The sequence below is a fragment of the Apodemus sylvaticus genome, chromosome 3, assembly GCF_947179515.1.
Source record: "Apodemus sylvaticus chromosome 3, mApoSyl1.1, whole genome shotgun sequence".
NCBI classification, from domain to species: Eukaryota; Metazoa; Chordata; class Mammalia; order Rodentia; family Muridae; genus Apodemus; species Apodemus sylvaticus.
In genome coordinates, this window is record NC_067474.1 from 152,255,875 (window position 1) to 152,267,991 (window position 12,117).

The following is a 12,117-nucleotide window of genomic DNA, read 5'->3' on the forward strand; positions in this document are numbered from 1 at the left end:
AACAAACAATAAGGCCATTAATCTCATAATGAAATACTTAAGTTGGTATTCATAGACACAAACACCATAGAGTCCAGCTTCCATGGGGTTCAAATTTACAGCAGCCAAAGAGGAGGGTAGTGGTTTCCAGGGGCTGAGAGGGGAGCAGGAACTCTTGATGCTCTCCCTGGGAACAGAGTTTCAGTTTTGCAAGATGGAAAGTTCTGTGGGCGGATGGCGGGGACCGTTGAGCAACACAGTGAATGTGCTGACGGCTAGGATGCCGTGCTGAAATGATTTCCATGGGAATTACATGCATTTTATATATGGTAAGGGAAAATTGTTTTAAATTATGTGTGGGTCTACGTGTGAGATTTGAGCTTAGGGAATTTCTAATTTGAGTTTAGGGAATTTCTAAAGGAAAATGGGCTGGGCATGGTGGTACACATCTGTAAGTCAGTCCTTGGGGGTTGCAGGGGGAGGGCATCAAGGATAAAGAGCCCATGGCCAGCCCATGATGCTCTGTCTCAAAACTAAACAAATCCAAAACCAAAAACAGGCTGGAGAGATGGCTCAGTGGTTAAGAACACTGCTTGTTCTTGCACAAGTCCCAGCACCTACATGGAAGCTGTAACTCCTGTCCCAGGGAATCCAATGCCCTCTACTGGCTACATGGGCACTACACACATGGTGCAGAGACATACATGAAGGCAAAATACCATACACATATGATAAATGAAACAAAGAAAGAAAGAAACAGTTCTTGTAGAGGCCCTGAGTTTGGGTCCCAACATCTATATCAGGTCCCTCATGATTACCTGTAACATCAGTTCCAGGGGAGTTGATCACACACACACACACACACACACCACACACACACACACACACACTGAGTTAATAAGATAAATCTTTAAGACAAACGTGCACACCAGAGAGCATCCTCGTGACCAGGTATCAATTGGCACAGTCCTTGGCAGACCTGGCAATCACAGAATGTCAGGCAAAGTCGTCAGCTCATCAGACTTCAGGAGTCTTTAACTTCTTGGCCTCTCCTAGATCGTCCCGTGAGAATGGAAGAGCTTGGTGAGCAGCTGGAGAGTGGAGCATTTATTTTCCTCACTCGGTTGATGCCTGGATTCAATGTGCACAAGAGGAGAGGGCGGTGGGGGAGGGAGGAGGAGATCATTAAAAATGAATGAAGTATTTGAACAGGCACTTCACCAAAGATGCATCGATAGTAAATTAGCACATGGGGAAGGTGCTGAGGACAGTTTGCTACACATTCTTCTCTCCCTCCTCCTCTTCCTTCTCCTCTCCCTCCTCCTTTTCTCCCTTCTCTCCCTCCTCCTCTCCCTCCTCCTCTCCCTCCTCCACTCCCTTCTCCTCTCCCTCCTCTTCTCCTTCCTCTCTTTTCTCCTCTCCCTCCTCCTCTCCCTCCTCCATTTCTCCCTCCTCCTCCCCTTCTTCCTCTCTTTTCTTCTCTCCCTCCTCCTCTTTTCCCTCCCCCTCTCTCTCCTCTCCATCACCCTCTCCTTTTCCCTCTCTGTTCTTCTAGAGACCCCCCTCCGGGGCACACATGCAAAGCACTTCTAAGTAACATCCCCAGCCCACAAACGTTCTTGAAATGACAATAACCCAGCCATTTCGTTCCTAGACACTTTCCCAAGAGAAATGAAGACCTTCGTCCAGTCAACCAAAACCTGGAGACTGGTAAATAGATAAAGAATTCCATATAGCAGCACCATGGAACACTACTCATTGGTGAAAAGCAGCAGGCATGCCATAGCAAAGATGAGTCTTTAGATAATTATGCAGAATAAAACCAGACAAAACATGTAAATGCTGTGTGTGTGTGTGTGTGTGTGTGTGTGTTTCTATTTCTGAGTGATTTCCCAGACAATGCAAATCAATGCAAAACCAGTGAGTGGTTGTCTGGAAGCCAAATGGGGAAGTGAGAACCCCTTGGTGTTGGGGGATGGATACGGTGACCGTCTTCATTGTGACGGCCATTTTATGGGTGCACGCAGTCATCATTGAGCAAATTGAACATTTAAAAGTTATTTTTTGTACATTAAATAAAATGTAAATGGATCTGTATGTGTGCATATATACATGTTTACATACGTGTAACACACGTATGTATAAGTGTGTATATATATTATGCGTACAGATATGCTCATCTGTGTAAGTAGAAGCCAGAGGTATATTTCTCTGTCACACTCCACCTAATTTTTGAGACCAAGATCTCATTTAGCCTGGAGATTGCTGTGTTCATGAGACCAGCTAGTTTGTGAGGTTCCAGGACCTGCCTCTGTCATCTATACCCACAGTACTGGGGCTACCAGCATGCACTGCCATGCCCAGCTTTTTTGTGGGTTCTAGGGAGCTGAACATGGGTCTTCAAGGTTGTCCAGACAGCACTTAATCCCCTGAGCTGTCTCTTCTGCCTCATAAATAGTTATTTTAGGGATTAATAACAGGAAAAGACAATCTGTTGACTGGAGGTATAGCTCAGTGGTACAGTGCTCACTAGGAAGCACGAGGCCCTGGGTTCAAGCCCCAGTACTGCCAAGAAGAAGAATAAAAATAGAAGAAAAGGGATAAAAATGAGAATATATCTATGTGTTCAGTACACACACAAAATTTCCCCAAATATTTTGTTTTGTTTTTAATTATAAGTATAGATGTGTGTGTGTGTGTGTGTGTGTGTGTGTGTGTGTGTGTGTTTGTATGGGTATGTGCATGTGAGTGCAGTTGCCAATGAAGGCCAGAAGAGGGCGTGGGTCTCCTAGATCTGGATTTAACAGTCTGCTGTGAGCTGCTTGACATAGGTGCTGGGAATTAAAGTCAGGTCCTCGGGAAGAGCCCTACGTGCTCTTAACCACAGAGCCATCTCTCTAGGCTCTCTCCAAACATTCCTCATCTGTGGTTGGCCATCGGAGTAAAACCCACAGTACAGGAGCTGATGACAAATACCATTCATTTCATCTCAGTTTGATATCAATGATGTCATAATGAGGAGAGAGGGGGGTAGAAATACACACACACACACACACACACACACATACACACACACACACACACACACACACACACAGAGAGAGAGAGAGAGAGAGAGAGAGAGAGAGAGTCAGACAGAGGGAAGGGAGAGAGAGGATTCTGTTAGTGTGTCTGTAGTTTAAGAACAGTGCACACTGGTGAGCAGGTCAGACAGCTTGGACACACACTTCCAGAGGGAACAGAAACTGAGCAGCCTTTGAAGGTGCTGTGGCAATTTCCTATAAAGGTGAACACAGACTCACCACACAACACGGTCTTTCTACTCCCTGGTGCTCACACAGAGAGCGGACCTTGTGGATGTGTTCAACCTGGAACCTTACTCACAAGCGTCTCTTGAGACGGCTTAACTAGGAGCAGTCAAAACACCCATCACCTGAGGAAAGGACAAAGGGACTATGGTATGTCCATAGGACAAGACAAGACATTACTCAGAGACACTGTTCACAACCCATACACGCCACATCGTGGATGAAACTCAGAATTATCTATAGGAGCATTGCATGGTCCTGAGGGAAGGTGGGCAGAGATGAAGTTCCCAAACTGAATAAATCCATGTCTGAAACTCAACTCATCTAAGGAGGGTCAGGTGACACAAACCTATAGTCTCTGGCACTTGAGAAACTAAGGACAGATCACAGATTCAAAATCTATCCAAGTGACAGAGCCAGATCAAACCAGCCTGGGTAAGTTGGTGACACTGGGGGGCTGATGGTGACAGCGATGGTGACTGGTGTGTATCTCCCTAGCCTTAATCCCTTGTGCTACACACACACACACACACACACACACACACACACACACACACACACACGCATGCCCAAACATGCACACACTGAGAGAACCTTACAAAACAACCCCCTCCATAAAGATGGGATGGGTTGGTGATTATCCCGGGCTGGAGGAGAGAGGGAAACTGACTTGAGGCAGTGGAGGTAGAGAGTGGGGACAGTAGCAGGGAGGAGTGGGTGCAGGGAAAGGTTAATGAAAATGTTAATGATTATGGAAGTTCTCCAGGTCAGCTGTGTCTTTATTAGTCAAACTACTAGTGGATACATTTTATCTTATACAGATTATACTTCCAAAAAGGACTTCATGTAGCTCAGTAAATCACTGTACCAAGCAAAAGGCTCTGAGTTCAATACCCAACACTGAGAAACCAGGCATGGTGATGGTGCATTCCTGTAATTCCTGCATTTAGGAGGTAGAGGCCAGAGAGCTGGAAGTTGAAAGGTCATCCTCAGTTAGTTTTACGTCAACCAGGAATAAATAAAAGCCAATGTCAAAAATTTTCTTTTAAAGAAATGAATGGAATAAAGAAAGGAGATTATACCTTAATAAAACCGATTTTCCAAAACCATTTTGTATTTCTGTAACCGACTAAGTGATTTCTAGTCCTTCACTCTGGAGGAAGGCAGTCTCAGAGGTCATTATTCCCATTTTGTGGGGGTAGAAACTGAGCTATGAATGCATCTCAGCCCTGCACGGGCAGCTCCCTGAGGGCCAGGCTGCCTTAGACCTGACTGCTGCTCTGCAGGGACCGTGTTGTGCCTTGTGAGGGAGTCAGATGAAAAAAATAAAATAAAATAAAATAAAATAAAATAAAATAAAATAAAATAACCACCTACCAGAGCCAAACTCCCCCAGGAGGACCCCTCACGTTTACACTGTTTTCCTGGGGATCCCTAATGTCTGTGTGAGCTTTCTAGAGCTACCATTACAACAAGCCATCGGACTAAACAGGGAAAGAGAGAAAACTAGCACATACATGCATATGTGTGCATGCACATGTATTCATGTGTGTACAGGCAGAGGCCAAGGTTTCTCTTCCTTTAGCTTTTGAGAAAAGGGTCTCTCCCTGAATTCTGGAGCTAAGCACTTCCACTAGCTATTGGCTGGTTGTCTGGCCAACAGCTCCTGGCCTCTTCTCTCTGCCCCGCACCCCCACCACTGCCCCCGCCCAGTGCTGGGATTGCATGTGTGCACCATGGCTGCTTCTCCTGTGGGTGCTGTGAATCCCTACACAGGCTCTCTGTAGGGCTTGGGCAGCAAACACTGTACTGAAGGGATCATCTCCCCAAGCTGGGTCATTGCACGTGTGCAAGCTGGAAGTCTGAGCTAAAAGGAAGGTGGAGACTAATTCCTTCTGAGGTCTCTCTCCAGGGCTTGCTTCCTCCCTGGGCCCTTGAACGTTCATTCTTCTGTGTTCTTTGGGGCGTTTTTGTTTCCTTGCAGGAAGGGTCTAGCTACTGGCTTGGACTTGCCAGGTAGAGCGGGCTAGCCTGGAACTTGTGATCTTTCTGCCTCAGCGCTCATGGGCTGCAATCACAGGCTCAGACCATTCGTGCGCACCTCCTCCTACTACCATTCTACTAGAAGGACACAGCCAGCAGGCCGAGCTTCCTGTGATAAATGAGTGGTTCTGGTACAGACAGAAGCCCAAGAACATAATAAAAAACACAGATGGGCTTCCTGGAGGAAGGGGAAGTTTATGCATGCCAGAGGGCCGCCATTTCCTACAAACTTAATAGCATGTCCCCCTGCAGGAACCTTGCCTCGGAGTCATAGGCCACCGTGGGGTTTGATTAATGATTCTTAAATTACTACCTTGGCTTTCTTGTCCTACTTGTGTAAGTTAGCACCTCTCTGTATCCTCAGAATAAATAAATAAACAAGGCAAGTCTTACCATCATTTCTTTAAGGTGCCACTAGCTGTCTGTACGTAACACAGACCCTGGTTTGACAGTCTGTCCACTCTGGGGCCTTAGCAGACGGGGACTTCTCTGCCCCCTGCATACAGCAGGTGCTCAAGAAATATCTGCCAAATGGGTTCATTTGCTCAGTTCCTGGGAAATTTCTTGAAAGCGGTCTTCCTTCCCAGAGGCCAAGCCACTAACAACTCTGACTTGCTATGTACTGGGCACATTGCCCACTGTCTCTAGCCCATGGTGTGGGATCCTCAGAATGGCAGCCCCACTTCATAAACAGGAAGGCAGAAAGGGGACGACCAGGCAGTGGTAGTGCACACCTTTAGTCCCAGCACTCAGGAGGCAGAGGCAGGCAGATCTCTGTGAGTTCAAGGCCAGCCTGGTTTACAAAGCAAATCCACTGCTTTTGGAGACAGCTGGGGTTATTCCACACAGAAACCCTGTCTCCAAAAACAAAAGAAGGTGGAAAGGACTCAGAGTCTATGGCTGTCAAGGTCAGGGCCTGAGGGACAGCAGGGGCCTGACAGGGACTGCAGATGAGTAAGAAGATCCCAGCAATGGCTTCCTTCCTGCTTCTGGCTATGGGGAGTGCCTGGAATTTTGAAAGAGCATGGGCTTCCCCCCCCCATTAATTATTTGTGTGTGGGGTGGGCACGCACACGCCACCGTAAGGATGTGGAGATCTAAGGACAGTTCTCACTTCCACCGTACTGAGGCAGGATCTCTCTTGTGTTGCTTAATGTCCCCATATTCACTGACCTGCAAGCATTAGAGTGCAGGGATTATAGATGAATACCACTGAGGCTGAGTCTGAGCAGGGCTCCTCCCCCTCCTCCCCCTCCTCCTCCCCCCTCCCCCTCCTCCCCCTCCTCCTCCTCCTTCTTTGTGGTTTCTGAGAAATAAACTCAGGTTACCAGGTTTGCAAGGCTAGCATTTTTACCCACTAATCCAAGCACATGGGTCACCCTGGATGAACCAGGAAGTCCCATGGAAATCCCCCTGCGTGTGACCAGCTCTCGTCTAGATATGAGGACCTCTGAGCCTGGGTCAGGATCTCTGGGTGTCACAGCCCTCCACAGGGGTCAGCCCCAAGCCTCATTCCTGGGAAGGAGAGGTGGCCAAGTGACCTCACTAATGTTTCAACTATTATCTGTCAGTCACTCCACCAGTAGCCTTTCCTACAGAGCCTCCTGGACCCCACTTTTCAGAGAGGAAATTTGAGGCTCTGAGAATTAAGAAGCAACACTGTCGAGATGGATGTGCTATGAACCTGTCCGCTGGTGGAGCAGCAACAATTCATAAGCCAAAACACTGGGCCATCTAGAAGGTTCCCTGAACTAACTCTCTCTCTGTTTCTCTGTCTCTCTGTCTCTCTGTCACCCCTTCTCTCTCTCTCTCTCTCTCTCTCCCTCCCTCCCTCCCCCCTCTCTCTCTCCCTCCCTCCCTCCCCCCCTCTCTCTCTCTGTGTGAGTGTGTGTGTGTGTATGTGTGTGTGTGTGTGTGTGTAGGCTCACGCATTAGGCTAACTAAGCTGCCTGTCCAGTGAACCCCAGTGGTCTACCTGTCTCCACCTTCCCAGCTCTGAGATTAAAAACACAGGCACTATACTGGTTGTTACATGGTTACTGGGAACCCGACCTTGTGCCTGTATAGGAACTATGCTGACTGAACCATCTCCCTCCCCAGCTATTATTCAGATGCATGGGAGACATGTGCACAAACCATAACTGCTCTACAGAGTTTGACAGTGTGAACACCCACAGAACCAAGCACTAAAGAGACAACCGACGCAGCACCTCCAAGAACCTCGGGCCACCCCTTGAGAAATTGCCACACACACCTGTGGGGCACTGTCCTCCTAACTGATGCAGGGGTGAATTACCTGGGCAGTTCCGGAATATCACAGAGCTGGAGTCTCTCCCCTTGAGCTGACCTCTTTTCTGTCCTTATAGTTGGGAGACTCATCGGGCCCCTGTGTGTCATGGTTCGCTGACCTGGTATCTCTGAAAGAGTCTGGACTGACAGACATCCACACACTCTGCGGCAACAGCCTCGAGAATGGGCTCCTGTGGGTTGACCCAGTTCCTCGGGTTCTGCTTGGTGGGGATGGGTGACACTGTCACACTCCCACTTTTGAAAGGCAAACTCAGCCTCCTTCACCTGAGCCCTGCCCCACCCCAGGGAGCTCAACTGCAGTGTCCCTGTGTGGTGTTTGCAGCTGCAGTGTCCCTGTGTGGTGTTTGTACCTGCTGTGTCTCTGAGTGGCACCTCTGATGCTCTACCAGAAGCTTTTGTCAGGGAAGGATCCAGTCAATGGGACCATCTGGCAAATGGAGCTATGTAGGGAGTTTCCTGGAGGGAAAGACCCTGCCTGGGAGGACATGTCTTCATCCCGTAAGAGGATCTTAGGGGAAAGTCCCCTTACTTTGCTGCAATGGATGAAAGTGGCAGCATCCGGACTCTGCTGATTCTTCCTATCACTGCCCCTGTGCATGCTGGGAGAGCTAGGAAGCTCCTCTGAGCTGTGTGTGGCACATGCCTACTTGCATCACACGCCAATGAGACATGTCAAACTATGCTCTACACATATAGTCAGGGAGGCCTCGGAGACTGTGTCTGGCACCAGACTCTGCCATGTACTTTCTAGGTGACTGGGCTGTGCTCCTAACACCTCTGAATCTCAGTTTTCCCTGCTTGTGAAATGGGAACCATAGTTTTCCTGGTGTGGTTGTGAGAGTTAAATCAGGTAACAATACAGTGCTTGGTGACAAGGAAGGCCTGGGCAATGGTAACCTCTTTTCCTATTTTATTCTCTTCTGTTCTGCATGTGCATGTGTGTATGTACAAGTTCATGTATGTGTGCACACACCCCGGGCATGTGTGTGGAAGCCAGAGGTTGGCATCAGGTGCTTCCCCTAATCTTTCTCAACTTTTCCCTGAGACAGCATCTCACACGGAACCTGGGTTCTTTGCTTTGTGCGCTATTGGCTGGCCCACAAGGCCAGGGAGCCTCCCGTGGCCGTCTCTCCAGTGCCGGCAATACAGGTGTACACCACTCCGTCTGGCCATTTTGTGTGGGTGTCTGGGGATTAAATTCAAATCCCATGCCCTCATGACAAGCCCTTTAGTGATGAAGCCATCTTACAGCCCCCAGTGGTAACCGTTCTAGTAGAACCTTCCCTCTGACACCGGAGCTCCTTCCTCCTCCCTTCCTCCCAGCAGTAGGAGATCATGCTAGGCTATAGTCTAACAGTCTTAGCGAGAGTCTCCATGGCTGTGACCAGAAGAGCAAGCTTTCCTGGCTTTCTGACAATGTCAGGAAACACCCAAGGGCACTTCAGCTGCAGCAGACACAGTGGGAGGGGTTGCTAAAACCACACAGATTTTCATTGAAACCTTTGTACCTTCTGGTTCTACCAAGTTACTTTCTCAAAATCTACTATTTAGAAACCATTGGGCAACAGAAAACACTACTGAAGCAACCCAGATGGGAGGGTTGTGTATAACTAAACCTTGTCTGCATCCAAAGATAAAAGAAAGCTTAGACACAGTGAAGACACGAAAGGCATAAAAATAGACCAGATCAATGTATAGAGAGACAAATATGTTGAACTAAGATGGACATTGGATAAAATTAACTGCGGATTAGACAATACAGAAGAAAGGGTTAGCTTTTATTGTGGGTACCTTAGCCAGTGAGGATGAAGAATACTGATGAGGGGGGTAACCTCAGCTAACATTTATTTACCTTTAGCTGGGGACCCAAGCCTGTTCATGTGCCAGATTAGTTTACTTGTTATAAGTGTAATGAAATAGCTGAGGCTGGACCCTTTATAAAGAAAAGAGGTGATTGTCACTCAAGCTTCGGAAAACTGAAAGTTTAAGACTGGGTGGCCATGTGGATTCCTCTTGGTTGGGTCACACTTCAGCGATTGGTACCACAAAGGAGTGTGGAGGAGTATCTGTGAGAGGGAGAGAGAGCTTGGCAAGATAAGCAGCCAGAAACAGGGAGGGGTAATAACAATGACTTCCCACGAGACTTCACCTCTTTGTGTTTTGTATTTTTGAAATAGGTCTTGCTATGTAGCCCATGCTAGCCTAGGTCTTGTTATACAGATGACCCCTGCCTCTGCCTCCCTGGTACTGAGGTTACAGGTGTATCCCACAATGCTCTGCCTCACCACTTAAAGGCCCACCCCGCTTCTCACTATCTCCACATAGAAGACCAAACATGATCTGATGGGTACACGCAAAAGCTTTCCAGACTCTAACGTGCACATATGATACCCCTATCCCGTGGGTACCATCCTCAGTCTGTCACATGCAGGAGTAACAGAAGGACTGACTGAATCACCCTGCTCCAGGCTGAGCTTCTATAATGAAGGGAAGATCTGGCTCTTTCGCCCAGGTAGCCTGTGTTTGAATCAACCCCATCTCCCTCGCCCACTACAGCCTGCACAAGGTTTCACTGAATAGATAAGTGTTGAGTGCTTCAGTCAGCTTACCTCAGAATCGCCCAGAACCATAACAGGGAGGAACCCTTGGCTCTGGATTGCAAATGGGGACACAAAGTCTCACGGCAGCCTAATCTTTTCTCAGGGCTCCAGAGCTGGTAGAACATGAGCCAGGTCTCTCTGCCAGGTGTATCCTGACTCTGCTAACTGTATCAGGAGCAACAGTGAAGGAAGAATTTTGAAGGTCTCTCTGTGGCCTTCTGGGACCAATAGAGAACTTCTGGGTCCAGCTACTGTGCCTCCTGCCCAAATTGGGTCAGATGGGGGAGGTGACCGCTATCAAGAATCCAGATCTGGAAGGTTGCTTTCAGTTAAAGAGGCTTGTGGGCAGGAGCAGAGGCCTAGTGTTGAGCGTGTGGGGACCCGCCAAGAGGCAGTCAGTCACAGGAAATGCTGGAGGCCATGGGCATGTCTGCAGCCTCCTCACAGGTGATGGTTACACAGGAGTGCTCATCCCCACACCACCAAGTTTATTATAATTTATTGTGTGCCCTTTGCCCCTCCACTAAGTGATTTATACAAATAAGAATATGGCAGAAGACTCTAGTGTGTCTGCTGTTGAGTATTATAATTTTTAAAAATTATTATTGGGTGGGGAGTATTTTTATTTTGTTCTGCTTTTGGAAAAAGTCTAATAGCCCAACACAGCACAGACTGGCTTTGAGCTTGCAGCCATTCCCCTGCCTTGGCGTGAACCGTGTGAGCCACCCATGCCTGGCTTAAACTTGGCACATACATGGCTTTCTCGACAAAGGTAGAACGCTCTGTAATCCTAGCGCTGGTGAGGCAGAGGAGGGCGGGGGTGGGGGTAGGGTGGTGCGTGCAACTTTGAAACCAGACCGGACCACATAGTGAGACTCTGTCTGAAACAAAGGAAGAGAGGAAGGAAGGAAGGAAAAGAAGGAAAGAAGGAAGGAGAGAGAGAAGGAGCAAGGGAAGAAGGGAAGAAGGGAAGGAAGGAGGAGGGAGAGAGAGAGGAGGAAGGGAGAGAGGGAGGAGGAGGGAGAGAGGGGGAGGAAGGGAGAGAGGGAGGAGGAGGGAGAGAGGGATAAACAATATTGACACGTGTCCCTAGCAGTGACTCCTGCTGACACACCTTTTGGATGAACCCATTGGCCTGGAGCAAGGAGCACTATTGGGCATTGTGTCACCTACAAACATGGAAGAACCCACCTCTGCTCCACCCTCATCAGCTAGGTCTCAGCCGTTTGTCACATTGGGATCCTGACAAGTTAAACTGGGGCAGATCATCTGCAGGTTAAGCTGTCAACAAAGCCAGTTACCTTCTGATCACTGGAGGTGCGCTCTGGGTCAGCGAGCCCACAAGGGGCAATAGCTGGGTGTGAGCTGAGGTATCAGGACATCTTTTCCCCTGAGGCTGAATGGTGGTAGATGGTCAGCAGCCTAGGTGTCCATCCTTGAGAGACTCAGTATACCATGGTAAGGCAGGCTGCAACGCTGCTTTCCAAAGCTCCTGCTAAAGATCACTGAACAACAGAAACATGTTCAGCTAGCATCAGTAAGCCAAAGACAAGACCGAGGCCGAGGATGGGGCTAAGTTACAAGGCTGCTGACCAAGTGTGCATGAGGCCCTGGGTACCAAGCCTGCAACCACGCAAACGGGGCCTGATGGCATACGGCTGGGATTCTAGAACGTGGGAGGTGGAGGAGGACTGGAAATTCAAGGTCATCTTTGACTAAATGAAGAGTTTGAGGCCAGCCTGGCTTCTGTGAGATCTTGTCTGGGTGGGGTCGAGGATGAGCTCCTTAGTACTTCATAGAACATTTTCCTGGTTTGGTAGGGTGAGACCATGGAGGCAGAAAGATAAAAGCTCTATACAGAAGCAGGCAATATACTG

The 12,117-nt window shown here is 48.5% G+C and overlaps 1 protein-coding gene across 1 annotated transcript in view; it reads right to left on the reverse strand.

The window, feature by feature from the left end:
• The window catches only part of Pla2g2f (phospholipase A2 group IIF), a 31,199-nt gene that overhangs the window by 15,969 nt on the left and 3,113 nt on the right, over nucleotides 1-12,117 (reverse strand). The window contains exon 2 of the mRNA XM_052177857.1: nucleotides 959-1,110. The gene's annotated coding sequence lies outside the window, so the exon portion shown is untranslated. The remainder of the gene's footprint in view (nucleotides 1-958; nucleotides 1,111-12,117) is intronic.